Source organism: Erpetoichthys calabaricus, chromosome 7 (assembly GCF_900747795.2).
Source record: "Erpetoichthys calabaricus chromosome 7, fErpCal1.3, whole genome shotgun sequence".
Classification (NCBI taxonomy): domain Eukaryota; kingdom Metazoa; phylum Chordata; class Cladistia; order Polypteriformes; family Polypteridae; genus Erpetoichthys; species Erpetoichthys calabaricus.
The window spans coordinates 114366264-114392576 of NC_041400.2; positions in this window are offsets into that span (position 1 = coordinate 114366264).

The following is a 26313-nucleotide window of genomic DNA, read 5'->3' on the forward strand; positions in this document are numbered from 1 at the left end:
GATTTTTGGTGCACTTATTCTATAGCCATGTCAAGAGGAATTTCAGATATGGAAAAAAGAATTTATGTACAAACTTCACTAAATGAACTTGCAGGCTGGTTTTAAATGTAGGGAGTGAGGATTGCCTTGATAACCCACAGGTGAAGGAAAGTGTTACATGATAAATTAGTGTAATTTACGTCTTTTGTGAAGTAACTAGCAGGCAGAAATTGCCAAAGATCAGGGGTAGTTAGATTTTAAATCCCCAAATGATGATATACAGAACAGAACAATTTATCCTTAAGTTCTCCGCTCAGGAACGTGTGGTCAGGGGAGGCAGAATCTCACCTGTCATCATGAAAAGAAAAAAAACTAATAATGATAACATAAAATAAATTTGTCCACTGGTTTGTGCTATAAATTTGTTTTCTGTATGATTCCAATAATTTTGATCATTTTTATAGTCAAAATCACTAAATTTGCACATTTCTTGATCAAATACAAGGGAGAAACTCGAGGTGCAGCAGACCTCGGACTGCACACTCCCTCACGCACTAGTTTGATACATACAATTGGCATGTGCCTGTTGCTTTCTCTCTGTATGTCGTCAATATAATGTTTGCAGACACATGTATTATACACCATGACTTTCTACAGTCTGGTTAATATCTTTAATGAATGTGTGTGACATATTTAGTCATACTGATCGGACATAAAACCGCAGTGAGAAGGCACAAGGTGAGGCAGACAGTACCGTGCCACACCGAAGGGGGCGCATGTGAGTCCGACAGGCGCTCGTTGCTGCTGTTCTTCTACGCAGAAGCTCTGGGCGCCAAGAAGTTAGTGATATCAGAAAGTCAAGTGCACTGCAGTGGTCCGTTTATTTTTATTTTTTTGTTCCGACTGACTACCAAAATGGAAGATTAGATTAAGACTTTTAAAACTAAAGGAAAATAAGGAGGACTTTTATAAGAAAGTGCCAGAGATTTTCATGGAGAAGGATAGGCGTGTGGACTTCCTTTACAAATACAGGTAAGACCATAAACATTTTTCAATTTTATAAAAAAATGGGATCAGACTAACAAAAAAAAAAATCCAATATTTAAAAACTAAATTTTGACCTTAAATAAAATATTCTTTTGTTTTTCTTGTTATCCTTATATATTATTAAAATTGATTAAAGCAACTAAATATTTCAATTACTGTGGTGGGCTGGCACCCTGCCCGGGGTTTGTTTCCTGTCTTGCATCCTGTGTTGGCTGGGATTGGCTCCAGCAGACCCCTGTGACCCTGTAGTTAGGATATAGCGGGTTGGATAATGGATGAATGGATGGAATATTTCAATTAAGGTCAAAAATTAATTCCATTTTTTGTACACCTCTCTATACTTTCAGTTGTATTGAATGAGTATGAATTGTGGAATTGCAAAATTAGAACACATGGAGGGTGCCGATCAAATGCGCTCTCTCTCGCCACTATAAATGTAACATTCTTTCTTATCCAAATACATTCCTTACCTGTGTGTGTGTAAAGAATGCTGATGAGATGTGAAACATAACCAGTAGTTAATGTGCATGCCGCCAATTGAATAGTGAATAAGCCTCTCTTTTGGGTTCATATATTTGTAAATCTCAGTCTGAAGGAGTCAGTGCCTCACCAGCCACGAGCCTTACACTGCCTGACACTGTCTCTGCTATACCATGAATCTAGATCTTGCAGATACTTCCTGTGTCCACATTCAGCTGAAGTTGGGGCCCTGAAAGACTGAGATACCCAGGATGCTTGGAAGAGAAAACCAGAGCAAGGAGTTCAAAAACAAAAAAGATTTGTCTTGGTTAAATCAAACTCTGTCTTCACTGAGCTCTCACTCATTCAGAGATAGCCTTATATTTGTCATATCACAATGATACCTAGGTATTTTTTTTAATACAGTATGTCAATTGTCACATGCGAACATAGGAGACAGCTTAAGGGCTTTGGTGATGGTAATTACCCACCAGACCAGGGGTTGGCGGTATGTTCTAATGCAGTCCATTCTACTTCCTTTGCAAAACTGAAGACTGACAGCCACTCCATCACTGATGTTACTTCTGTTGTCTGTGCACTTGGACCCAGTCCTTCCTGCCACATGAAGACTTAATCTGGAACCAATTCACATGTGAATAAACTTGCAAGCCTTTTGTTGTTTCATTTCATTTAATTATAAGCGGTGACCAAGGTGGTGTCCCAACTCTCATCTTTTACACAGTCTCTTTTATATTTTTATTGTAGTATGTTACACATTTCCAATCAAGTAATAAATCAAGCAGATTTTTGGATATAGGTTTCCTTTGCATTTTCAAAAAAGCCATTGTCGGCCGCTACAAATAGTGTAATTTATCAAAATTGATTTTTTCTGCATAATTTTTTCACCTGCAAAATAGCCCAGTGTATATATTTTATTAGCAATATGATAAAATTAGAAGAGCACTTGCTTAACCTGTTCTTAACAAGGTCTTAATCAGGTGATTATAGTGAACAGTAATAAATACAATAATACAAATGTCATTTCCTTTGTGCTTTAAATAGCTATGTTGACATATATGTTTTTATTTTATTGTGTAATGCACATATTTACATATAAACTTACTTTCTCATACATTCAAAGGAATTTAAGCTAATACTTGCAATATTACATGCTACATTTAAATCACTTTTGAATATCTTTAAGACAAGATTTCTTACAGGTTGTGAGGGATGGCCAGCCAAATATTCCGGCTCACACCTTCAGGCCGCCAGATGGAGCCCTCCCAGCAGCATGGAAGTTCCCCAAATTCCAGCAGGGCCTTATGGACCTTGTAGTTTTTATAAACAGCCCTGCTGGATACCATGGGGACCACCCAGGAGCCACTGTAGGGGGGCTTGAGGAGTGCTACGTGCCCTATAACCCAGAAGTGCGTCCTGATCACATGACCAGAAAGAACGACGTGCTTCCGGGTTGAAGAAAAGGAAATTTAATCTGACCCGGAAGTGATGAGGACTCATGGATTGCAGGGCTGGATCCACTTCCAGTTCAGGGACTATAAAGGACTATGGGAAACCCCAGACGAGTGAGCTGAGCTGGGAGGAAGGGTGGCAACGTGTCTGGGAGAAGAGGATTGGTTATTGTAGTGATTATTGAATTGTATGAGTAGTGTGGATTGGAGGGTGCTTTGTGCACGTTATTATTATAAAATAAATAATAATTGTACTTTTACCCAGTGTTTGGCGTGGTACCTGAGGGTTCAAGAGGTCGATAGGGGCCTCAACTGCTACAAGGTATAAACCTCTCAAGAGAAACTGCAAAACCACTAAAGAAGATGTGCAAAATTTATATAAAATCTAATATAAGATGGTTTGTGTCTGTCCAGGATTTACTCTCTGGTGGGTGTATTCAATGTTAACTTTTGGAATTTGTTTTATAATGCATGTAATAGTAAAATGCATTGATATTTCATTCCAACAGAAGGTGAATTGGAAAAAGTAGCACTGTTGTCGAGAATCCTAAAACGGGATGCCCAACTTCGATTCTGGAGGGCCACAGTGTCTACAGTTTTTCATTCTAACCATTTTCTTAATTAGTGACCATTCTTTGCTGTTAATAAACTTAATTTAATTGATTTGCTATTTAAGACACAGACACTTTAAATCAGGGATGAGCAACGTCAGTCCTGTAGAACTACAGTGGCTACAGATTTTTATTCCAACCCAATTACTTAATAGGGTCATTTATTAATCATGAAGAATTTATTGCACAAGTGACATTTTTTTGTTTCACTTCAGCTGTCTCACTTGTTAAGATTTTGAACCCTTAATTACTTATTTTAGTCTTAAACATCTGCATTTACTGTTTTAAATGGCTCCTTATTAACAATAAAAGGCAAATGACAAATGAGTCAGCAGTTCTCCATCTAGCTGGTTTCCATTTACACCTCTGTGCATTCATCATGCACTGTTTGGTTTAATAAAGTAGTCAGACGGAGACTGCAGAGAAAGTGAAGAACTGAACCTTACTCATTCGTTTTAGGCATTTTGATGATAATTAGAAGAAAACGAAAATTGATTTAAGAATGACCTACCATTACAGAGTTAAAAATACTAACATGTTATATTATTAAATAAGACCTGTCAATGACAAGGACCGTTTTCTAATTAAGGAACTGGTTTGGAACAAAGCCTGCAGCCACTAATTTCCCTTGTCCTAAAATATAATATATATATATATATATATATATATATATATATATATATATATATATATATATATATTGTGGAGGATTGCCGGCTTTCCAGTCCGGCCCTCACCCCCAGGCCGCTAGGAGGAGCCCTCCGGACAGCATATTGGTGCCCCGAGTTCCAGCAGGGCCTCATGGACTCTGTAGTTTTTATACACAGCCCTGCTGGATACCTTGGGGGCCGCCAGGAGTTGCTGTGAAGGGCCTCATGGACTCTTTTATGCCCTATAACCCGGGAGTGCATCTCAGTCACGTGACTGGAAGAAGCGACGTGCTCCCGGGATGAAGAAAAGGACTGTTTGCCCTGACCCGGAAGGAAAACGGACTTGTGGGTTTGGCTTGGAGCCACTTCCGGGTCAGGGGCTATAAAAGGACTCTGGGTAAGCCCAGACACCGAGCTGAGCTGGGAGGAAGGTGGGCTAAGTGTCTGGGCGAGGAGGATTGTTTATTGTAGAGAGAGAATTGTATATGAGTAGTGTGGTGGAAAGGGTGCTTTGTGCACAGTATTATAATAAAAAGAAGAATTATTATACATTCACCTGGTCATCAGAGTGGTACCTGAGGGTTCGAGTGGTGGACAAGCGCTACATCTGCTACTATATATATATATATATATATATATATATATATATATATATATATATATATAAATATATATATAATTGATGTATCAGACAAACTGACACCAAAACTTTTAAATAGAAATAAATAGTGGAAGAAAAGAAATAAGAGCAGAGGGAATACTTACCTCATTCATGTTCATTAAACATTCTGGTGATCTGCCTTCATTAATATAGCAAAAAGACAGCAGGAATCAATCATGTAAATAAATAACAAATTCCATTAACAGTTATAAAGAGGACTCATTGGCCTCCCAGGACATGAGTTTGAGATCCCAGCAATCATAACCTCAGCTACGTCCCTGTGTGTGACAGTAAATGGGCTCCAATGGGATTAGTACTTCCTCTCTCAGACTTTTTTATTTCCTATCATTTTACCTTTTTAAAATATCCTTTATTAGCTTACAATTTTGGTTATATATCACCCATCTGTTGGTATGAAAAGCATAATGCATACAACAATTGGGTGTTTCGAGAATATTACCCTTAAGTAAATGTGTTATGAGTGATGTTGTAGGTATTGCGATCGGGCATTACACTCTGTTGAATTCACTTCAGTGACAGTACATGACACTTCTGCACTCAGCAAGTGCTAGACCAGTAATCGACGATTTGTTCTAGGGGTCTGCCTGAAGTGGAGGGACACTTCTGTAAAGGCAAGTAGAGCGGCAGGATATACTGGCACATAGTGCATCAGTACAACAGTGTTACTTTAACAGTTTTACTCTTCCAGCTTGTGGATAGTGGTGTTAAAGTTTCTTAAATATTTCAATTCTTGCTCATTCTTACAGCAATCCTTTTATATATATATTCAGTAATGAATGGAAAAGTGGCTCATGCACAACAAAAAGAAATCAAAAACAAATCTTCAAGTGACAAATCTAATATCGACTGAAATAGTTTGCTCAAGATGATAATACATGTAAGCAAAAGAGCAGGCACTTATCAGAAAAGAAAGTATAAAAGTACAAATTTCTCCAGTGTGCAATTACATGCTTGCTTTATTGAAGGTGAATCCTATCCACTGTGTGTTTTGGGCTGAACATTTCTGGCCCATGGCATCTTAAAATCTATTAAAGAGAGATATTTAGAAATTAAGGTATCATACACAAGGTAAAAGTGGAACAAAATACTCTTTTTTCTGTGATAGGGTTGCGTGATGCATTGATGACCTAGCACAAGACATTAAAGTTCAATTAAATGAACAAGTCTTGTAGAGTGAAAAAATTGTACTCTGGTTAGATGAATGAATTGACAAAAAATAATCTGCTGTGCTACTTGTATTTGTGAGGTATTGTTATGATAAATTTCAAGTCAGTCAGTTGTTAAAAGAAATAACGTTTAATCACTTTAGTGTTACAGGGGATTGTAGGGCAAAAAGTTGTGAGAACCACTGGTTTAGTGGGCTAAATTTTTGTAAATTATATTTCAATAAAGTGATTAAAAACACGTTACAGTGGGTTACCATTTGATTACTGTACTGTTGGAATTCACCAAGTCATCCATCTTTTAGAACTTTTTCCCCAAGTCACTTTTTGGAACCAAGTCACTTAGACGCAGCTGATGGGTCAGGAAACCCACAAAGAAAACAAACTTTCTTATGTTCCTGCTTTCACCACAGAACCAGAGACAGTTTTTCTTGCAGATCTGTACTAAAATTCTCCTGTGCAAGCAAATTCATGTGCTTAATAGATTTAGGTCTGTGGAATCCATTTTTAAAATGGGAAATTCTCTACCACAAACCATTTCTATGAGATATCAGACTCAGTGAAAAACACCATTTTGAAAAAAAAAGATTTTTTTTAACAATTTACATTTGTTGTATGATATAAGTAATTTTCATGCTCAGAATATTATCTGAAATATAAAGTTGAAAAATGGCAGTGTTCCCAATTCATTGCATTAGTTAAGTAGGAAACAACCCAATTTGCTACACAATTTTTGCGCTCAATCAGAATTTTTGTGTCTTTTTATTCCATTAATATAAACAGGCATTTATATTTTCAGGGTTAGAAAGGTGCATTTTTATTTGTCCAGAAGAAAGGAAGTTGTTGTTTAAATGTTTTTACAGAAGTATGCAATGTTGGGTTGATCCATTCATTGCTTTGACCAGGTAACAGGTAAATGAATGGTAAAACATATCCTTTCTTTTTTGAGAAAAAAATAAAAAATCATGCGCCACAATTTTCCTGGGAATACGAGTGTGAAAAACTACACGGAAGTAATTGAGCAACTTCCCTGTTCCTTCCTTGCACTTGGGTGCAGCATGTTTTTAAAATCCATTTCCTACACTCTCATTTGGATTTTTCCCTGAGGATATGCTAGTGGAGCAATGCTGTTACTTAGTTTGCATTCAGCATCCTTAGATCTATAAAGAACACCTAAACGTTTTAACTTGAGTGTTTTTTTTTTTGCAGACCAGTGTCTTTAAGGTTCATTCTTGTTGCCTTTTTGGAGTGGTGTGTGCATGTAGTTAAGAATTAGGCAATTATTGACACTATCAAATAAAAGAATCCACTTTTCCCAGAGTATGTACTCCCTGCAATATACAAGTACAATGAAATCCAACCTGAGATTTTCCACAAAAATTACTCAACTGCCTTCACCACAGAATGCAACAAGAACATTTACGACAAGCATGAATCTGTAAAACGTTGTTCAAGAATAAAGTAGAGACAGGAGCAACACCCCAAGAAGAGGATGCAAATCTTAGTTATTAGTAAGGTCAGAATAGCAGGAGTCCTTGTATAGGTCTAATCCCATTATAACGAATACTGAAGTAACGAAATTTTCAGAATAATGAGTACTTTTTGTGGGCTGGGACAAACATTCATATTACAAATTTTGTTTTAACAATATATAAATTTCAGTATAACAAATGTCTTTTTGACCAAAAATTGCCAACGAAGAAAATAATGTGATTCAAAAAATATTGTACTTAATGCCATACCTACACTTTCTGCACCGAGTCTCAGGAATCCTGCTACAAGCTGTCTCAAAGAAAGAGACAGTCTTTTGTGAAATTTACAATCTTGGGCAGTCTTGTTGAGGTTCAGCAAAAGTGTAGTCATGACATCAAACAGGTATAGTTGAATTCAGAGGCAGTACTCCACCTAGCCTCCACAGGTGTAGTTGTATTGTATGCAGATACTGTACTGTTCGAGTTTCATAGTGCTTCTCAAAGTTTTCTTTGAGATGAACAAAAAAAGTGAGAAACAGCGTCAGTTTACACTGAAAGGAAAATGATCAGTCCTAGATAAAGTTAATTCCGTAATGAAGAAAAATGACGTGAAAATGAAGCATTCGTCTCGTTTTCATTCTGCATTTTCATAACTGTATTTCTATTAAAAAGAAGTTACATCTAACGTCTCATTATCAAATAAAATATTTTTTGCAGTTAAAGAAGCGCTGTTTTTTTATGCAGATATTGTCAAGTCTGGATCAAAGTGAGTCCAGGTTTTCAAGGAAAATACAGGTACTTTATTACTGTATAGAGAAGGCAGGTACTGTTTCACTGTTAGGAGCTGCGACATGGGCAATCGTCCTGTTTTTGCTGCCATCTTCAGATTAGAAGAACACCAACGGTTTGGAATCACCGCTGTGGCAGATGCAGTCTGGAGTAGAGAGATCAGGAAAGTGCAAGAAACAGCATTTCAAAGCCTTATGTTAAATGTTATAAACATTGTGCAGCAAGAACGTTATGCAGTAAGCTTGATTCTGCAGAAGACAACCAATTGCTTTGCTCTTAGTTTACTGTTTACCAGAGGCAGCAGAGCAGCTATGGACTTGTCCTTGTGCCACTGCCATTAGGCATGTCGACCATTGTCACAACAGTATACGCATTTTCTTCTATTCATTATAACAAAATTTCCGTTATAAAATATTTTTATGGTCTCATGTGTTTCGTTATAACAGTATTCCACCTGTATTCAGGAAAGGCATTTTGTTTCAAAGTCCTCCATTAGATGAAGAGAAACTGAAACCCATCACAGATAAGAAAACAACTTAGAAGAGCATGCTGGAGATCATACATTATTATTCCTCATAAAACATCAACACAGTAGGGAAAATAGCTCTAACAGATGTAAAAAATGCCCACACACTACTAGTGTTATTTGAGAATAACATTGAAAAACTAGTGATAGTTAGTCTTGACAGACAAATAAGAAAAAAATTTGGAGGGAGAGTCATCGGGGTGAATAATCAGGAATATTCAACCAAAACTGACTACCTGAAGGTTAGGTATTAGTTCCTTTGGTTTTATGATCTTTTTTTATTTTCTTGCTTTCGATGGACATTTAAAAGAAAATACAAAATACTATAGAGTCTTAAAATCTTGTTGGGGTTTGAATGCTGAAAACCCTAAAAAGTATTAACAATATAATTCATTTATTTTTCTTTATTTATTTGTACTGTAGTTAAGTAAAAATCCCTTAGATTTTACAGGTCTTCATTTTTTTAATTAAGATATGGAATAACATTTAAAATGCTGCAGTTATTGTGCACCTGGGTGCAGTTTTCTTAATTAAGAGGCAGGACGTGGTATTTTTATTGTCTTAGAAATTACATCATACCAGCAAAGATGGACTGGCTTGAATACTTGGCTCTAAAATTTACAGCACACCGGATCACCTTCAGGCTGAGGGATCATTGCCAAATTTTATCAGTTTATGTATTTTTTATGCTGTAGACTAATCATTTGTAATATAAAGTGAAGATAAACAAGATATATGCTTTACTGGCATTTTTATTGACATTTTTGCATTTTATGGACAGAACCTAAGTGAAATGATTGCAAATAAATACTGACTAAACAACTGAGTGCTATTTGTGCATATCAAGTAAGATACTCTCAGTCTCATTTTTCATTCCATATGTTTACTATTTTAACAAACTCAGTTATTAAATACTATCCACCCATACATTTCCTAAGCCTGCTTAGTCCATTTCTTGGCTTGCAAGGCAGTGACTATCCCTGAACTGAAGGGCAGTTCTTAACAGACTATAATCACATGCACACATATGTCTATTCATACTGGGTCACTTTGGAGACACCAATCAAATTAATACACACACTTCAAGGATGTAGAATTATAATGCAAGAACCATCCATTAATTTTCTGAATCTATATAATCAGAGCTGGTCAGTCCATTTGGCAACATAGCCAGTTGCTTATGGTACCATCACCTGAGGGGTGCCATTTTTGAAAATTAAGGGATATGTGCCATTTATTTAACCCAAGCGGCACTTGCTCCGGAATTACACATGGCATGTGCACTGGACACCAAAGGGCACCGGTTAGGTAACTCAAGAGGTAAGATCTCCACAAACCGAGGGGGACTAACCTGCCTTGGGCTCCATATGGGCTTCGACCAGCACTGAAAGTCATCCATTTCATGTTCAGAGAGGGTTGGAGCTGTCCATAACAGCAGAAAGCACAAGATACTCATAGTAACCAACCTTGGGCAGACAGACTGCCCATCACAGGGCACAATTAAGTACACACCTCCATCTACTTATACTTAGCCAATTTAGAGGTGTCAATCAATCTAACAGACATATTTTTTGAATATGGAAGAACATTTGAGTACCAAAAGAAAACCCAAGGAAACGTTGAATAAATGTGTAAGCCACAAGTTAAATCATTGTCCATGAGTCCACAAAATATCAGTGAAATCACTGCACATACAGTAGGTACCAGGAATAGCCACTACACCTCTCATAATTATTATCATATTTTTTAAATGCATTTTTGTTTATCATGGCGCTGCAGAGTGGTAATGTGTTACATGTAAGAACTGCACTGAGCACATGACAATACTACTGTTACTGCTGCTAACTTACATCTGCATCCATAAACCACACCTAAATAATACTAAGGATATTTTTATTAAAAACACCTCCAACAGCAGCATACTTCTATACACACTACTTCATATTAACATATAAAAGTAACTGGACTTTTGTTTCAACAGGATGAAATTCTTAATGTTCATCAAAGTGTTTGATTCGATCCTTGGACAGTGTACAGTACGTCCTGTCATGTTTCTTTTATTGTGCATCTTATGCAACCACTGACATACATGGAAAACATGGCTATGTAGTGTTTTAAAGAGTGGTGCTTCAGGGATTTATAAAATTCAACTCAATGCTATCTGAGAAAAATTGTAGAAATAGGAATGGTAAGCTTTGTAGGGTTGAATGACTTTTTTGTCAAGATCGTTCTAATGTTTCCAACATGTCACAATTTGTTGTATGGACTGTCCATCATTAATTCACTTCCTTAATGCAATATACTGTATATACTGAATTACAAAATAATTGTGGGGAACTGTTGTCTGTCTCAAAACAGTTAGGCATAACTTTGCTTTTTGTCCATGGGGAAACTTAACATTCATTCATATAAGGTTAGTTAAGAAGCAAAACGAAAACAAAAAAAACTTTTATATCATGAAACACTCACAAAAGTTGTAAATCTTAAACTTATGGCATGAAATAGACTGGAGTAAAATACAACTCTAACAAGTATCCAAGGCTGCGGTGATGACATGAGGTAGCAGATTAGCATTATTTTTGCTTCTCCAAGTACCCCTCACTGCAACCTGCAGAATGTGGTGTGGATATCCTAACACAGGGTCACGGGGGTCTGCTGGAGCCAATCCCAGCCAGCACAGGGCGCAAAGCAGGAACAAATCCCTGGGCAGGGCTCCAGCCCACCACAGGGCACACACACACCCACACACCAAGCACACACTGGGGACAATTTAGGATCGGACTGTGGGAGGAAACCAGAGCACCCAGAGGAAACCCACACAGACTTGGGGAGAACATGCAAACTCCACGCAGGGATGACCCAGGAAGCGAACCCAGGTCTCAGTGCTACCACTGTGCCACCGTGCCGCCAGTGGATAAACATGGGATGAGTTAAACTTTAACTCTGCCCATAATCTACAAGTACCATGCCCCAGGGACAGTTGTCAAGCTATAAAGCTATTGTCTATAAGTGCAATACAACTGGTTACACTATGGTTAAGATTTTGGTGGAGAGAGGGTTACCTGACTCAAATAATGATGACTGTTGAGTAAACCAAGTTACACAAAAATGCCTGTTAATAATTTGCATGCAGGTCATATTCTTTTCTGTCTAGTGTGGATTTTGACAGAACCCAAACGTGTGACTTTTATGACTTCTACAGATGGAGTTAAATCAGAATCAGAATCAGAATCACTTTTGTTCGCCAGTAAAATAATGTACAGGAATGTGAATTGGTAGATTTGGATCTGCTTATAACAGAACACAATATCACTTACAAATAACATAAATAGCTTTAGTTAAAAAAGAAGAACGTCATACTAAGTTACAGAATAGTACAATTATAAATGAGATATGCAGATGATGATATGCAAGTGAAAGTGTGAGAGTGTAGTGTGTATGAGTGTGCACATATATACATACATATACTGTACACACACACACCGTCATACAATATATGACAAAGCATATTAATATACAAAGAAGTCAGGCTAGGTTACTGGTTTGACAGGGCTATGACTCTAGGGAAGAAACTATTGAGATGTCTGTTAGTTCTAGTTTTAAATGATCTGAAGTGTTTATCAAAGGGGAGTTTTTGGAATAAGTGATGACTCTGCTCACATTTAACTGTGGTCCCTTCCGCAATGTGCAGTGAGGGACCTCTCTCTCCCAATTGCTATGAGGCCATACGTCATAGGATGATTTTGTAGGTTAGGCAAAAGTTACAAAGCGGCAGAAAATAAAGATCTATACATGTACTGTAATAGCCGTAATTATAATGTTAAACTGTATATAAACCAAACAGCAACAAGCAACGTAAATAATGCACCCAGTGGACCCTCTTGCCAGATTCATGGTGAAATCTCATACAGCCTAAACATCAATGCAAACATACAACATAGGTAAAGACAGAATCATTCAACAACCGCCCATAAATAATCAGCTTAAAAACACTTTCTCATGATTTGTCTCTGTTTTAAATCTTTACTGTAATTTCCTGCCCTCTAAGAAATGTCATTTTATGAGTTGATGATATCAAGGAATCCAGTGGTTGCATTTATTGGTTTGTTTTGATATTTTTTATTAACTTTTCATTCTGAAAATGTTCTCATGTGATGCCATTTTGTTTTTTATGGGAGCTCTTATTTTATACTGTATATTTTACTGCATGGTTGATAGGCTGTTTTACATATGACGATAGAGAGACTGCAGTGAATGAAATCATTACCAAAACAGTAAAAACGTTGACGTCGTGCACCTTCCAGGTCAACTGAGTTGGCAGATTTCCTTAAAAAAACATAACATGCAACTTTCTATTATTAGTTTTGATATCCAGTTTTAGACTGGATCTCATCTCTCTCATTTTAGTTTTAGTTTACAGTTTATTCCTCTGGCTTTTGATCCTCTAGCTATGTCTTTCCTGAACCTGATCTTCACTTCATGTTATGGGCTCTGTTTAAAATCCAACCTTTTTGACTTTTTGGCTTCAGCCTCAGCCTGTTTTTTTCCAGACTCCCCATCTCCTGATCTTTAATTAAATATAATTTCTGTGCAGTAATTACACACTTAGAGTTTTTCTCACTAATTTGATAAACATGTCTAAATGTCTAAGGCATTTCATGGCTTACGGGTATCTACAGTAAAGGAATGTGGTGGTCCTAGTCTTGGTAGACATAAGCAGAGCGAAAAAGAAATGGTAAGGCTATAACTGGCTGATTAAGATATTCAAGGGTAACTTTTATATCTTGAAAGAGTAGTACATACAGAGTTAACAATTATATTTTCAATGCTGAAACTGCATCCATCACATTTTCTTCCTTCTAACAAAAGATCATATTCAATACTTTGTCCTCAAAATGACGATAGCTTACACTTTGATCATACTGTATATTCCAGTGAAAAAGTGTTAACAGTTTAAAGGTAAACAGACGTTACAGCATGTGCTTTATGCATCAGAAGGTAATTTCAAAATTAGCTCTTAAATTTGCAAAGAAAGGAGACCTAAGAACTGGGAAAATGCAATTATATTTCCTAGTTTATGCTTTGCAAAAAAAAAAGTCTTCTGCTTCTTGTTGATTATTTTATTGTTGTATTTTTGATATATTACTTTGCATCTTTGTGAGTGTTATCTTTATCTCTCTGTTTCTATTCTTGCATTTTCATGGAATCAAAGAATTTCCGAAATTTCTAGATGTGGGTCCCAGGTAGGGCTGTAAGACTCACCCACCATAAACGTAGTGGTAAAGATGGAGCATGCAGTGAACAGGGTGTGGATAGGATACCTGGCTATGTAATTTATTAAAAATACAGAATATAGATTTTGAGACTTGGCACGCATTAAGTTACTCCATAATAGTAGCCGTTCCAGTACTGTAAGTTAATAGACCTGAATAACAACCACTAAGAGAGTCAAAAAATATTTTCATTTTAAAAGTAGAAAAATTAGAATTTCATAAAACCTAAAAAGGCCTACAACAGTAGTATTGTTTTATAATCAGTGTTTATTGATACAAAAGGAAAAATAGTTCAGTTTTACAGTAATTTATTGAAGATACCAGCTGCTTTTCTTTTTAATAATTTTAACAATAGAATCCCTGAAGCCTACAAATAAAAGTAGTAATCCCAGGCCACCTTAAATTCCTTCTCACTTCTCCATTAGCGTCTTTGTATTGCAAATGTGTCGATCAGCACAAGCAGCAAGCAGCTTGCTATCCCATCCCCTCCACCGCTGCAGTTCAAGTCGGACAAAAAGTTCTCCCAGCTCAAGTCTGTTTATCTGGGTGTAAGGTGCCTGGAATTGTAGAAGGTAAATAATATATTGTTATTTGAAATACATGCATTTCATTTGTGTTCTGTGTCTACAACGATCTATGTAAATGTAGGATGACAGGAAATGTGAGGCAAGAAATGTTGAACACATAGCTAAAACAGAAACTTTTTAATGTTATAGTATTAATGACAAAATTTTGACATGAAGTGTGTAATGTGTGAAGACTGAAGTCCAAATATTAAATAAACCTTTCACAAAAGGTATAACAAAATAAGTGTGCTTCTATTGAAGAATATAACCAAAGAAAAAGAAATTGGGTTAAGGTACAATGCTGACACAATCGCTTGGCTGGTGCAGAGGTAAGAATTGCTGTCTCATAATCAAGAGGTTGCAGGTTCTATTCCAGGTCCTTCCTGGATTTACCGTTTTGAGTAGTGAGCTGCTCTTATTGTTACTGTTATAGAATAAAAACATACATTTGATTTGAGTGTAAATTTATGGTACTTGTAAAAGTTAGCATTTTTTTTTTTATTATTCATTTTTATTCTCTCAGGCATGTTCACACTCCCCCCAATCTGACACTGTTAGTTTTCAAATAAAGACGTGCTAAAACAGAGGTGAACTCACACATAAGAACAACACAGCTGCACCGGGCGTATAGGTGAAAGATGGCACAGTTTGGATGCTGCAACAGGTTGGGTGTCATCCTGCCAGTGAATATGCCACACTCATGTCCTTCAACAAAACAGTAGGGCCTGCAGAGCTCGCCATTGTGCAAAGTTCCCTGTGTGATTGTGTTTTTTTGATGGTCTTTATATGAAAAAGTTGTTTACCTATATTTATTTACTTATCTTCCTACAGTCAAAGTAGACTGCAGAACTTCCTGTGTTTGATCGACATAGGTATGCTGACAAAGTACATGTGCAATGCCATCCCTTATTTAGGAAAAGATCAGTTATGTAAAGTGCGATGGTAGTTTCCACCTGCAGCTATAGACACTTCACTAAGCGAGCAATGGCACCGAGAATGCAGTCAGGCTTCTTTTTTTGGGTACATGCACCTTCAGCATGGTATTGCCAGATCTAAACACTAGCATGGAGAGTTGCTTGCATACTGAAGTGACTTTAGCTGCAGGTGGAAGCTGCTGTTGCACTTTACATAACTGCTATTTTCCTAAATAAGGAGTGGCATAAAAACAGAAAGAAAAGTGAATATGGATGCCTCAAAACTGAGAGCTTTACTTTGTCTCATATCATGAAGTGCAATGTACTCACTTTGTGATTTAAGATCCATACTTTAAAAATGAAAGCATTCAGATATGATCTTGTTGATTACCAATGAGTTAGTCCTGCCAGATGTCAAGCTTCCATGAATTATCACAATGTACAAACTTATACAGCAACTGGTAAGCTGTGGAAATGAAAATAAGAGGCAAAAACATGAACAGGGTGAGTAAGAGAAATGGATATTTAGATTCTAATATACTTACCAGCCTCTTGAATTTAATAATAAGTCTAAAGACAAAAACATATCAAATATTATAAACAACCAAAAAGTTGAAAGAAACTATTGTTTTTGTACATGTCAACCCACACCCCTTAATAACAACAACACCTTTTAGAAATTCAGCATTGAATATATTTATGTCTGCAGTGCTCAGAGTCTATATTTGGGAAGCACTGGGTGCAAAGCAGGATCTAACCCAGAACTGATAGCCCAGAATTGCACTCAAAGAGTTCTTCCAAGCTCATACCCACTTACAGGGCCATTTCAGAGTGTTAAGAATGAGGAAATAAAATTAGAGAATAAACCTATGTACTCCACAATGTTTGGGCACCATTCTCCTACCCATTTACTAAGTTCACTTAATTAGATTTTAGGATTATGGAAGCTAAAGCCCATGCCAAGAGCAGTGGTTGCAAAGCAGAAAACAACCCTGTAAAGAGCGCCAGGCAAGAGAACACACAGGCATATACCCCTCATATATAGACAATATAGAGGGTGTTCAATAAGTGTTTCAGGCAAATACAAGCAAAACACTAATTTCATTAGACAGGATAGGCAAGATGCTGGTTCTGTTTCACGCCATAGCAGTAGTGATAGTAGTAATTAACTATGATTATACATATTTAACATTCTCATGGTCTTTATGGCAGATCACTTAACTCTGCTTTAACCATATCAATTTGTGCGTCGTATGCATTCATGCCATTTGTTAAAATATGATATGTTTATTCTGATACTATGGTTTTGGCTTCCAGTACAGATATCATTAAAATCACTCAAAATATAAGGTTATGAAATAATAGTATAGCTATTGTGGTTCATGACAGCTTGCCAAGAAAATACAGAACAAGTTTTGTTAACAGCTATTTTGCTAAATTCTTTTAAACTTTTAGCAATAGGATCATAAATTAGTTGCGAATGCCAAACTGAAGGGCCATAAATAAGAACAAGTGTGATATAAAAGAAAAGATATTTTGTAAATGATATTATTGCTGTTAGCATTCAGAATACAGAAACACAGTATAAACTGAAAAGCAGGGCCAGCTAAAGGGTACGTTGAGCCCCTAGGCGGTTTTGGTTGAAAGTGCCCAAAAAGAGACATCCATAAGAAAGTCCCCTTTTTATATCTATGCTGACAGATCCGTAATTGAAATCAACAGATTGGGGGGTTCGTTGAAGATCTGCATCCTTGTTATCGCAAATTAAATCAACAAGCAGGGCAGGTGGTCCCCCTTGCAGATTGGCTCCCTTGTGATCAAATATTAAATCAATGAGCTTTATCGGTTTTCATCTCCGGAACCCATGGAGTGAGGCTCAAAGAGAGTTTTTGGCTACCCACTAGAGCCCCCTAGAGCCGGCCGTGCTGCTAAGGAGTGATGACAATCAACCAGCAACAGTTTATAACCTATCTAATGAGTGAGACATCACAAATTCTTCATATGACAAAGGAAAACAAATTCACTCATTGAGTTGTTGAATATAATTCACTAGGAAATGAGATTTGTATATTTAAAGAGCCTTCCAGGTCATATTATGATCCTGAAACGTGAGTAGTTTTCAGAAAAGTATAAGATTCAGCCATGGATGAGCTGTCGCAATATCAGTCGTAACATTTGCAAGTAGCTCATTATGTATCTGTCATGTGCAAAGAGAAATAAGAAATAAAACAAGAGCACAACCTTCAGTACTAAATATTTTGCCCTTTAATTACTGTTGCTTCAATCATCTTTTGACTTGCTGGTTATGACTCTGGCCCAGCTTTGACTTCATTCCTCCTCTTACATGATTATTTCTTGGTCACCTTTCCCCTGCCAGCTCACTATAATCCACTGGCTATTTCATATTCCCATGACAGACAGGACCCATTGTCAAGCCTGAAGGCATAAGGCAGGAGCGTTCAGCACAGTGCCACAGTATTTCCTACACCATAAAACCCATCCATAAACCCTGAAGAAGGAAACCTAATGTGTACAAAGAAAAACTCTACATGAACATGGAGAGAATGTGTAAAGTATGCACTCTAGGAGCGAGAGGCTGCAGCAGTAAGCAGAATGTCGACATGTTGCTTGATGAGTAAACTTTCTTTTTTTTATATCTACTAGGGGGCTCCACCCCCTGCTCGCTTCGCTCGCCCACCCCAGTGTTTGGTTTACCGGATACACAATTTACAGAGATTGTTATTTTCATGGGAATTGTTACATATGCATTATTTTCACTTTTACTTTAAAAACTTTTGTAAAAACAATACTTGTCCTTTATTTCCGGCCCTGTGTGTGGTTACATCTCTTTCTCGCCAGACGTATAATGCTGCTCGTGTTGTGAAGGGGGGGGGTGGGGGCTAAATGCACGCTAAGGAGATTTCGTCGGATCATCTGCTGTCTTTTTGCTGCTTGCGAGCTGCCTGTTCTGCTTGTCGCATGTCGTTGTTTTTAGAGCTGGGAGCACATGATGCTTGTCTGCCAAAACCAATCCAACAACTGCTAGGTTAGATGTCTGTGGACTTGTTTTAAAAGATGGCTCACTGCCTTGTCTTGCGTGACATTGTAAAAACAATAATTGTCCTTTATTTCCAGCCCCGGGCGTGGTTAAATCTCTTTCTTGCAGGACGTATAACGCTGTTCGTGTTGTGAAGGGGGAGGCAGCTGCTGTTGCACTGCCCTTCGATCATTTTAAAGCCTGTACAGCCACTGTCCTTTTTGCCACTTCGTGTCTCTGCTGTGATCGCTTCTCCATGATCAAAAATTGTGTTTTCTTTGAAATTAAACTTGTCGTTGCTTTAACTGTTGCGGGACCACAGATTCTCATAGCGTATGTTCCATTATTGTGTAAATCTACATTTTGTGCATTGAATAATGCGAATGCGAAAAAACTTTGTTTTCTGCTCTTTGCCTTTTATTTCTGACCTTGCTTTGTCCTGCTATTTTTTCAATTACACCTGGTCCTGATGATTAATTTCCTTTTGTTTGAGCTAATGCAATCTTTTAGTCGTCGACGGTTCATTTATAACGTATTGTCCCTTATACGCTTTATATGCACTGAGACCCCTGTATCTGTGTGTGCTATTGATTTTTTTTGCTGGCCGTGCTCTGTTGCTTGCTTGTAAGTAGGGTGTGTCTTGCAAGAATCTCATGTTCTATGTATATCCCCGTGAGACACTCCGTGGCCATTCTCTTTCGTCTCGTGGGTCTTTTATTTGTCGTCTGTGATCTTAACATGAAGATCACGTATCGTCTCCTAGTCATTCCCTCTAACAGGATTTTTTTTTATAATAGAGAGATATTCTGGGTGCTGACTTCACTTGTCCTATGGCTCCAACATCTTCTGTTTCCCAAATCAGTCACCAAAACTGCTCCATAGCATGCATCCTGCATGAATGTTATTCTTTTATGTGACATCTTCAAGAATTTTAGTAACAGAGTTGGCATTCTTCCTGGCAAAAAGTAATGCTGCAGAACAGTGTAGAATAGCTGGTGGAACTCAATGAAACAGTAGTAAGCATAACAAACATTCTAAAAGGAAGAGCTGAAATGAACTCAAGAAAAATAAATGTGTTCCTTAAGAATCCACATCCTCTTTCCTCCTTAAATGTAGATGGGAGAATGGAAAATAAAAACTGTAAAGCAACTAACCATATCCAGTAACTAGAATTGCCAGTTTATTTCTTGGCTCACATTGAGATTAATTCAATTATTTAAAAATTTGTCCAGTTTGCAAAAACGTGTCAAAAAGCTATCTTTAATAAATAATCACCCATCCACAATCATTTCTGAAACCCCTTTATGTCATCATAAAATTATATGTATTTTTGCCTGAGTCTCGTATAATTGATTTGCACTCACATCAGACCATCTTAGATGAGACTTTTGAAAAAAATTCTGGAGAATTATACTTTGTAACCCTGTAATTGCAGCGTCAAGGTTCCCTGGATGCTAGACTCTGGTTTTCTTCAAATATGTCCTTGATCTTGGCAATTTACAGGTAAACGCTTGGGATTGTTAGCATGTGTGAAAGAGGCTGTTGACTTACATTATTATATTAAGAATCTCAATGACTTCAGAAAATAACAACACATGCCTATATGCTGCTGAGCTGCATGCAGACAAAAAGCTGAAAATATAGTGTCATAATATACATAGGATATTGCTGGCACCCAGCTGCTTTCTCTTCAGGACAAATCAAAACTTGTTGCTTTAGAAAGGCAAACAGATTATAAGTAAAGACATCAGCTATCCTATATACAGCCACTTTTCTTGCTCCTTCCTTCTGCCAAACAGCACAGGACTATTGCCACTTAGACCTGACAGATGCTATCCATAGGTCATAAGGCTGCTGAACAGTCTCTCTCTCTCTCTCTCTCTCTCTCTGATGGATAGATTATCATCAGTCAAGGGTATAACAGGAGTCAAGAGGAAATGCTGGAATGTCAAGTGGCCCACCCTGTTTACTCAAATAATAAAGGAACTGAAAATAACAAGAATTCAATGGCACAATAAAGTGACAAAAGCAAAATCTGGCCACTAGCTGAGGTTCCACCTTCTGGGAGCGCTTTGCTTTTATAGTGTCTGGGCCAGAAGGGACAGTGTCAGTTGCTTTTTGTCTTTGTGGCCAACCAACCACACACGTTACCTGGTGGGTAACCACACAAATATCAGATTGTGATCAGACATATGCATGTAATTCTCCGATCTAGACCCTGTCAAATAAGCAAACCAGCTGCAACGCAGGTGCAATGCTGGTGTCTGAGGTTCAGTCCCCGCAAGGGGAAGCAAAAGTGCATACACCTGAAGAGCCCCAAATAGGACTAAACATGTGTTGTGTATTTTTTGTATTGTTTGGCAGGTACTATTTAACATGTCTACGATCTCCTTCTCACAACTGAGAGGATATGGAGGATGACTGACAGCTGGCCGACCAATCACACACGTTACCTTGTAGGTAACCACCCAAATATCACCCGAATATCAGATTGTGATCAGACCTATGCATATATATGACCTATGCTTTTGCTCCACAAAAGGAGCAAATGAATCACGTATTTTACAATAGTTTTTTACTCCTTAGCTTTCAACTCCTATCAGGAGTTATCATCAGAAGAAAATGATCAGACATGCAGGAATCCAAGGCAATATTTATCAAATAAGGAGGGTAGGGTACATGGCTGTAGTGGGGGGGGAATTAATGAGGTGGGGTCATCTGATCTGTTGCTACATTTTATCACTGCGCTCGCAGTTTGAACACAGAATCGTCATTCGAACTCCAGATCAAATTAAGCATTCAAGCTCTGGAATGTTCAAAGTTAGAATCATTTGAAGGCACCACTGTATGTATATATATATATATAAACTTATGAACTTAACACAGACAATCATTTTAGGCAAGAGATTCAAACCTATAATACTGAATCTGTTGTGCTAAACTGCATTTCACAATAAACAAGAGCAGCCTTTTGAATGATTCTTGGTTTATACATGTCTTTCTACTTCATGTAGTAGTACTTTAGGAAAATATTGATGCAGAAGTGAATTGTCCACACAATCACAATAGTCCTGTTTAATATGTATTTCTCATATTTTTGGAATACTTACTAAGTGGTTCTGTTTTTTTGGGGAGGGAATGTACACTATTTTTCATTGAATATTCATTATGGAATGTTTATTAGCTTGGTACCATGTTAAACATTAGATCCTGACTTGTGCCCAACATTGCTAGGAGTTGTCTTTAAGTATGAGCACAATGGGCACTGACTCGGACCCCCAGGAGCATAGGGATCCACAATGTTTCTGATGCCTATGTATGTTTCTGTTTTGCTATCAAAACAGGGGCCCTAGCACCCTACTTTGCCTGGGGGCCAATGATGCTTTTAAGACATCCCTAAAAATTGGTTCCAACTAAATCTGGACCGAGATGAATGTTTATCACTGCTTGTATTTTGGATGGCTTGGTACAGCAGGTAAATTGCTCATTTCCACATTGATGTGCATAGATTTCTGTTACCTTATTACCACATAAAATGGATAATATAAAAAGAATCACAGATAAAATTTCTTGTGACATATGTGATCTGTGCTTTTAGATTTAATTTAGATAATTAGTAATGTAATCATCAATTTCACAATATACTTAGTCTAGTAATTGTTTGCAGCTTGACAAAACTGACTTAATTCATTAATCTTCTTGCTTCATGTCTGTTATCCATTCTCCCCAATGCCCCAGTCTTAAAACCTTGCCATTTTCAGTACTTTCAGATTAAAAATAATACCAACCCAAATAAACCTTCTAAAGGCCATCTGGCTGCATAACATTTGTCCCTGACATTACCTAAGTGAGCTTATTGGAATTTTTACACTAACACTGAAATTGATTTCAGTGATCTTTCAGAAAAATGTGTGCTTTCTCTGAATTTCTGTAATAACTGACACACAACCCTTTTTTGAAAGTTTTGACAAAATCAAGATAAAGATAAAAGAAGATAATTTTTTGAGTTTAGTGAGGGAGTGTGGTCTACATGTGTTTTGTGGACTTGGAAAAGGCATTCGACCGTGTCCCTCGGGGAATCCTGTGGGGGGTACTCCGAGAGTATGGGGTACCGGCCCACCTGATAAGGGCTGTTCAGTCCCTGTACGATCGGTGCCAGAGCTTGGTCCGCATTGCTGGCAGTAAGTCGAACCCGTTTCCAGTGAGAGTTGGACTCCGCCAGGGCTGCCCTTTGTCACCGATTCTGTTCATAACTTTTATGGACAGAATTTCTAGGCGCAGCCAGGGCGTTAAGGGGGTCCGGTTTGGTGGGCTCAGGATTGAGTCACTGCTTTTTGCAGATGATGTTGTCCTGTTTGCTTCATCAGGCCGTGATCTTCAGCTCTCTCTGGATCGGTTCGCAGCCGAGTGTGAAGCGGCTGGGATGAGAATCAGCACCTCCAAATCCGAGACCATGGTCCTCAGCCGGAAAAGGGTGGAGTGCCCTCTCAGGGTTGGTAGCGAGATCCTGCCCCAAGTGGAGGAGTTCAAGTATCTCGGGGTCTTGTTCACGAGTGAGGGAAGAATGGAGCGTGAGATCGACAGGCGGATCGGTGCAGCATCCGCAGTAATGTGGGCGCTGCATCGGTCTGTCGTGGTGAAAAAGAAGCTGAGCCGCAAGGCGAAGCTCTCAATTTACCAGTCGATCTATGTTCCTACCCTCACCTATGGTCATGAGCTATGGGTAGTGACCGAAAGAACGAGATCGCGAATACAAGCGGCTGAAATGAGTTTCCTCCGCAGGTTGTCTGGGCTTTCCCTTAAAGATAGGGTGAGAAACTCAGTCATCCGGGAGGGGCTCAGAGTAGAGCCGCTGCTCCTCCGCATTGAGAGGAGTCAGATGAGGTGGCTCGGGCATCTGATCTGGATGCCTCCTGGACGCCTCTCTGGTGAGGTGTTCCGGGCTCGTCTAACCGGGAGGAGGCCCCGGGGAAGACCCAGGACACGCTGGAGGGACTATGTCTATCGACTGGCCTGGGAACGCCTTGGGATTCTCCCGGAAGAGCTAGAAGTGGCTGGGGAGAGGGAAGTCTGGGCATCTCTGCTCAAGCTGCTGCCCCCGCGACCCAACCTCGGATAAGCGGGAGACAATGGATGGATGGATGGGTGTGGTCTGTTGCTTTAATCATTCCGGGAATTCAGTATGATCTGCCCTTAATTTTAACTTAGATCTATTTTTTAGAATTGTTCAACAAGCTGAAAATTGATTGATGGTATATTTTGTTAATAGTGTTTTTGTTGGATGTTATTATTTCTTTTTTGGTTTCGAAATACTTAAAATCAAATTCTGTTTTGAAAAGCACCATGGTTCTGTAGCATTTATTTTGTCTTCAGCTACACTCTTCATCTGCCCATATGTCCTTCCTTTCTAACATTTTTTATTGTTTTCCTTCTTCTTGGTATTCCTGACTGTTCCCTCTCAGCACATGTCCAATACACATTTTCTTCTTTTCATGACTGAAATGATAAGTCCACACACATCTCCTACCTGATATAGGACCTTATTTATTTATTTTCCTTTTTGTCCAACTTATTTTCACCACTCTTCACCAAATTTACATTTCAAAAGCTTTCAGTCTCTTTATGACTTCCTTTCATATTGTTCATGTTTTACCATGCTATCAGATATCCTCTTATAAATGTACCAACTAACCTTTTAGGCTTTTTTTCTAAATAAGGGAAAAGAAGAGATGTCAAAATTCATCATATAACCGTTAATCGTGACCTTTTTCCAATCTCACCGTCTCTATCGTACCCTGTATATTCAACCTAGGGATCTGGAAAGGATGTCTGGTTTACTGACATAGTCTTCTTTTTCCATAGTAGCAATAGTGGGATTCTTCCTGGAGTCCTCTCATGCCTCTCAGCATTGCTAGTAATAATTAGACAAAAGCATTAATTTTAAGGCTTTTTCTTGTAAATATCTATTTGTATTAAAATGTATAACAGCAAGTATATGGAGATACACAGAATCATAAAATGTGTGTGCTTTAAATCACAAAGAAGTAATAATGCTCATGATCACTCCATTCTCAAGTGTCTTGTTTTCATGAAGGTTATGTGATTTCAAGCAGAGCAAGGATATATTTAGAGAGGTATATAACTCTTTGGCTATTTTCTAAAACAGCAGCTGAGCGGGTAGGTTCCGGTGGGGTGTTTTGTGGTGGGGGTGTTCCTCCAGCATCAGCTCCCTGCTTGTAGACCAAACAGGAAAAAACAGCCACCGGTACCAGAGCAGGTTCACATTATCTTTTACATTTTCTCACAGCACAGTGCTTCAGACACTAGTATTAGATCAAGGCTGGTTCTCTGAGATTCTCAGCTCAGTAAGCAGAGTATACAATAATAAAAGAAAACTATAAAGTTCAGTTTCATGTTCCAACTTCCCTAGTATGAACTGGATTTTTGTTCAGTTTGATAAGACCTCAGACTAGAAGCAAAATGCCTCTTACCAGAACATTTTAAAGTATTTCCAGTACAGCCCATGACCCACACAAATAATGTTGCCACACTTGACATAACTATTATTCACACCTTTAAACTTTCATCAAAACATTTACTTAGCACCTCTTTTTTATTTAGAAATACTTCTTGAGCCATTTCAATTCTAGCTGTGATTTCTTTAGACCAGGGGTTCTCAAACTCGGTCCTGCAGGTTTTTATTGCAACCAGATTCATAATCAGTAACAAAACCTGATAACACTGACCTCATTTAATTAGCTGGTATTTTTTTCTCTTATTCTACATTCATAAAAGCACAGCAGCATGATTTTTTACATTTATAAGACATTTAGAAATATTTATGCTTTTGCTATAGATTTACTGTAAATGCTTAACTCTCTTCTGTTGATTTCATTATAAAAACTTATAACTTTACATTATAAAAACTTAAAACTTTCTCTGTGCAGTTTTTCCCTTTCATTGGATCTTATTAATAACAATTAAAAATGAGCAGAGCAGACACCCAGGCAAACAACACTGAATAATCAACGGCTGCAACGGCCGTCAGACCCACTAATCCTCTTTAATAAAATCCCTTTGTGTGTCCAGGTGTCCGTGTGTGTGTGTCTTCTGGTGAAGTGCGCATGCGCAGGGCACGGTGCGATGCACGATATTACTGTCAGAGAAAGTTAGAGGCGTTTTACGGAAATACAAACCAGTATTACTGCGAGAGGAAATTAAAGGTACACAATACAGTGATGCATAATACAGCCACATACAAGCCAGTATTACTGTCAGAGGAGATTAAAGGCATATTACTGACGCGCACACCTGTATTACCACCACAGAAAATTAAAGGTACTGTATATTATGGACGTACAAGCCAGTGGACGTACAAGACAGTATTACTGTCACAGAAAATTAAAGATACACAATACACGGCAGCAGCCCACGAAGAACGGTCAGCTCAGCAAGTAAACATCAACAAAAGTCCCTTGCCATTTAATATAGACTGTTCCTACTAATGTTTATGCACTACTGTTCTAGCGCCTGTTATTGTAACGGGCTAAATGACTAGTTAGTAAATAATGGATTAATTAAACAATTAGAACACCTGGAAAAGTAGAATGAAAATCAAGATGAAAATATTGTTAAAAAGAAAAAAAATACATTATTCCCATATAACCGCTTAGTAC